The sequence below is a fragment of the Entelurus aequoreus genome, linkage group LG02 (assembly GCF_033978785.1).
Source record: "Entelurus aequoreus isolate RoL-2023_Sb linkage group LG02, RoL_Eaeq_v1.1, whole genome shotgun sequence".
NCBI classification, from domain to species: Eukaryota; Metazoa; Chordata; class Actinopteri; order Syngnathiformes; family Syngnathidae; genus Entelurus; species Entelurus aequoreus.
In genome coordinates this window covers 46,109,245-46,114,244 of record NC_084732.1, presented here as the reverse complement: position 1 = coordinate 46,114,244, position 5,000 = coordinate 46,109,245, and the positions used below count along the sequence as shown (strand labels likewise).

Sequence of the window (5,000 nt, the reverse complement as noted above, 5' to 3'; positions counted from 1 at the left end):
TACAAACATTAGAAAACTGATTCTCTCAAAACTTGCAGTGGGGTGGTATAAATAAAATCTTGGTGGGGAACATAGAATAGAATTACAAAACCCAAAACCAGTGAAGTTGGCACATTGTGTAATTCGTAAATAAAAACAGAATACAATGATTTGCAAATCCTTTGCAACTTATATTCAATTGAATAGACTGCAAAGACAAGATATTTAATGTTCGAACTGAGAAACGTAATTTTTTTTTGCAAATAATCATTAACTTAGAATTTAAAGGCAGCAACACATTTCAAAAAAGTTGGCAAAGGGGCATTTTTTCCACTGTGTTACATGGCTTTTCCTTTTAACAACACTCAGTAAACGTTTGGGAACTGAGGAGACCAATTTTTGAAGCTTTTCAGCTTATGTTGTTCAACAGTCCGGGTGTCATGATCCGTTACCCGGGTCATGGCAGGATGTATGTTTTGGTAATGTTTCTGTGTTAGTCTGTTTCCTGGGTGCACCCTCTTTCCCTGTTTACTGTTGGTTTCCATGGGCACTGATTCTCCTCACCTGTCTTAGTTTTGCAATTAGTGTTCCCACCAGGTGTTTTGGTTAATAACTCCCCTTTATAGTTTCCTGTCACCCAGCAATAGTTGCTGGGTCATTGTTTGCTGTAGGCAACAGTTACGTTCTCCTGTTTTTCTCCTCACTGTAGTGATTTTTGTACAGTCTAGCTCTCCTCGTTTTTTCACCCTTGGTGACATTTTGGTTTTGTTTAGCTCCACGCTTGCTAGCGTCCTCAGTTTTGTATTTTTTGTCCTGCCTTTAATTTATTAAAAAGAAACTTTAATCTCACCTGCACGCTACTCCTGCTTGTTTCCTGCGTTGGAGGGGAACACAACCAGCGAAGCTATGCGTCCCCGAAGACATAACACCGGGTCTCCGTTGTGGTATTTTAGGCTTCATATTGGGCCACACATTTCCAATGGGGGACAGGTCTGGACTACAGGCAGGCCAGTCTAGTACCCGCACTCTTTTACTATGAAGCCACGCTGTTGTAACGCGTGGCTTGGCATTGTCTTGCTGAAATAAGCAGGGGCGTCCATGATAATGTTGCTTGGATGGCAACATATGTTGCTCCAAAACCTGTGTGTACCTTTCAGCATTAATGGTGCCTTCAAAGATGTGTAAGTTACCCATGCCTTGGGCACTAATACACCTCCATACCATCACAGATGCTGGCTTTTCAACTTTGCGTCTATAACAATCCGGATGGTTCTTTTCCTCTTTGGTCCGGAGGACACAACGTTCACAGTTTCCAAAAACAATTTGAAATGTGGACTCGTCAGACCACAGAACACTTTTCCACTTTGCATCAGTCCATCTTAGATGAGCTTGGGCCCAGAAAAGCCGGCAGCCTTTCTGGGTGTTGTTGATAAATGGCTTTGGCTTTGCAAAATAGAGTTTTAACTTGCACTTACAGATGTAGTGACAAACTGTAGTTACTGACAGTGGTTTTCTGAAGTGTTCCTGAGCCCATGTGGTGATATACTTTACACACTGATGTCGTTTTTTGATGCAGTACTGCCTGAGAGATTGAAGGTCCGTAATATCATCGCTTACGTGCAGTGATTTCTCCAGATTCTCTGAGCCTTTTAATGATATTACGGACCGTAGATGGTGAAATCCCTAAATTCCTTGCAATAGCTCGTAGAGAAATGTTGCTCTTAAACTGTTTGACAATTTGCTCACGTATTTGTTCACAAAGTAGTGACCCTCGCCCCATCCTTGTTTGTGAATGACTGAGCATTTCATGGAAGCTGCTTATTTACCCAATCATGGCACCCACCTGTTCCCAATTAGCCTGTTCACCTGTGGGATGTTCCAAATAAGTGTTTGATGAGCATTCCTCAACTTTCTCAGTCTTTTTTGCCACTTGTGCCAGCTTTTTTGAAACATGTTGCAGGCATCAAATTCCAAATGAGCTATTATTTGCAAAAACGTTAAGTATCTTGTCTTTGCAGTCTTATCAATTGAATATAGGTTGAAAAGGATTAGCAAATCATTGTATTCTGTTTTTATTTACGATTTACACAACGTGCCGACTTCACTAGTTTTGGGGTTTGTATGATCGCAACATCCGTCATCTTCTGTGAACCAGGAAGTAGCCTGCTAACTAAACACAAACGCAGAAATCAATCTTTTGAATGTTTTAGATGGCGGAGGTTAGCATTCTACTCTGTTACATTCTCACTGCATAGCATTGGTGTCAAACTCGAGGCTCGGGGGCTTGGCAAAAAATGTGTGTTCATAAAGCACTTCATCATCATTGCTAAATGTTCTTTCAATTTTGACAGAAAAAAAGATTTGCATGTAATTGCATGTCTTCTAAACTTTATAAACATCTTATCATGCAACAAAATATTGGATACATGATTTTGTTATGCAGAGATAAATACATAAATTATTGGTGAACTGATACAACTTTTTCACTTCCAATACGATACAGATATTAGAGTGTTGAGTATCAACCTAATACGATGTCATCGCAAATCATTGTACATACTTTCATTATTTTGTAGTGTGGAATATTAGAAAGGGTTTGATCAAGTGAAATCACTCAGAACAAATGGTAGGCATGAAAAACACTAACCTACACTAACCATTTTTCTGTTTTTAAGTTAGAGTGGAGTAGAAATTGTTTTGGCGACACTTAGTGTCCATAATAATTTATTCAGGTAAGCTCATGAAGCAGCAAGTTGAATGATGCAGACATGTTTGTTACTGGATACTTTCTATACGCTTCTGCCACTGAGACTTTGTATTTGTCAGTAATATGCAATTATAAATATTTGATACTTGTTTATATTGACATGTGGTGTTTTAGACTGTTATAATGTTTAATTAAGGACAATTATTTCATAAGTGTAAGTGCTAATGTGTGCTTAGCTATTGTGTAGCTCCTAGTAGACTATAAACTACGCCGTTTACATTTTGTAAATGATATCACTAAAATACAAGAAAAGACCTACCCTGTGTGCTTATTGGAAGACATTTAGGTGTTAACTGGCTGTCCAGCACCCCCCGTGACCCCAAGAGAGACAAGCGGTAGAAAATGGATGGATGGATGGATGGATGGATGGATGGATGGCTGTCCAACTTTGCACAAGTAAATGCGCTACAAGACTGCTTTTATTGCAGCTTATATCGGAGATATCGGATCGGAACACCCCTTATTGAAATATCTGCTTTTCACACTGTCTAAGGATTTCAAAGCAAGTTATCCATCAGTAAAACAGGAATTGATGCATTCATATTCATATACAGTATATTTTACTGTTAGAAGCGGCCCTCTGAGGGCAGCCATACATTGGATGTGGCCCTCAATGAAAACAAGTTGGACAATGCTGCTGTATAATTAGGCTATTGCCATAACAGAAACAAATAATTTGCCAAGGTAATCTGTAAACAAAACGAGCCTAAAATTAAATTATAGAGTGCTGTTTATTTGTTTTTATCCAACAGCAATGTGGTGAGCAGTCATGTGCGCTCTGACAAAAACGAGGCATTAGTATTTTAGTGAATCACCTTTTTGTGATGCCTCAAAGCAGAGGGACCTCTACCCTGTCAGTGAACTCTAATGTCAACATATATAACAAGCTAATGACAAAATGACTCAAAAGAAAAACAATTCTTCAATGAAAGTATCTTATTTTTGTTCATTACTTCGAAACTTTGTAGTTTGATGTAATAAATAATTGTACGGTTGTTGTTTTTTGGCGTATCCGTGTAAATGGAAACTGGTACCACAGGATGTTTATGGTAAAATGTTGATGTCTGTGCTGCCAGCTTTTTCTGTTGTCATTTTACAGTGCACACTTTGATGGATAACTTGCTTTGAAATCATAAGTCAAGCAGAGTTTTTTTCAAGTTATTTTTATTTGAACAAAAGAAAGATCTTCAGAGAGTAAGATATATTTGTTGCATTATGAGATAATATTAAAGTTTAAAATATATGCAACTACATGCAGTATATGTATTTTTTTTTGTCAAAATAGAAAGAACAAATACATTTAGTCAGAAAAGATAAATGGCTCGATCTGAGATCTAAATACTACGTGCTAAACAGTGTGTGCAAACTATAAAATTGCATGACTTATTAGCAGGCGTGTTGTGTGTGATAAAACTGCTTGTACAATTAATAACTGGTGCAGACCACCCTATTTAAATGAGGGTTTTTGCGTGTACTATCCGACTTTCACTACGGAGACTCTTTTTTACTGCACATTGATGTTATCATGCTCCTACCTGTGATGGTTTGCTATGTTTTCAAACATGCAGTAGAGATATATGTACGACTTTTTCTGGGCACTTTAGAAGCAGTCCTGCAGTGCATCTACAATGGAACCCACTTTTTGAGCGTGCCAAATGTGCGCTCTCGAAAATGCTGGCACTAACTGCAAGCTTGTGCTGGAATGTTACAGATGCAATTAAATTGCATATTGCAATAATTTTTTTTCATATTAATGAAAAAAACCCAAACATGTGTTTTAATCAGCCACTTAAGTCATACAGCAGGTATGAAATGATACAATCATATGAACTTTAAATTGTCCCTAGTGTGTGAATGCGAGTGTGAATGTTGTCTGTCTATTTGTGTTGGCCCTGTGATGAGGTGGCAACTTGTCCAGGGTGTACCCCGCCCTTCCGCCAGGGTGCAGCTGGGATAGGCCCCAGCACCCCCGCGACCCTGAGAGGGACAAGCGGTAAAAAATGGATGGATGGATATTACTGAATAGACAATATGTCTAATGTTTTTATTTTTGACAGTCCAAATATGTTGACAAGCATACATAGAATGGAGCTGCAGCACAATCTCCTCCTTTTTTACAGCCATTTCTGCACAACGGGCAGTTTGCGTGTCCTGTGTAGACGTGCTAAACATAGAAGTAAAATAGTGGCCGCTAGAGATGCGCGGTTTGCGGACACAACCGTGGAGTCCGTGGATAATCCGCGGGTCGGGCGGG

At 39.0% G+C, this 5,000-nt stretch overlaps 1 protein-coding gene across 1 annotated transcript in view; it reads right to left on the bottom strand.

Moving 5' to 3' along the window:
• The window catches only part of lipca (lipase, hepatic a), a 31,536-nt gene that overhangs the window by 8,585 nt on the left and 17,951 nt on the right, over window positions 1–5,000 (bottom strand).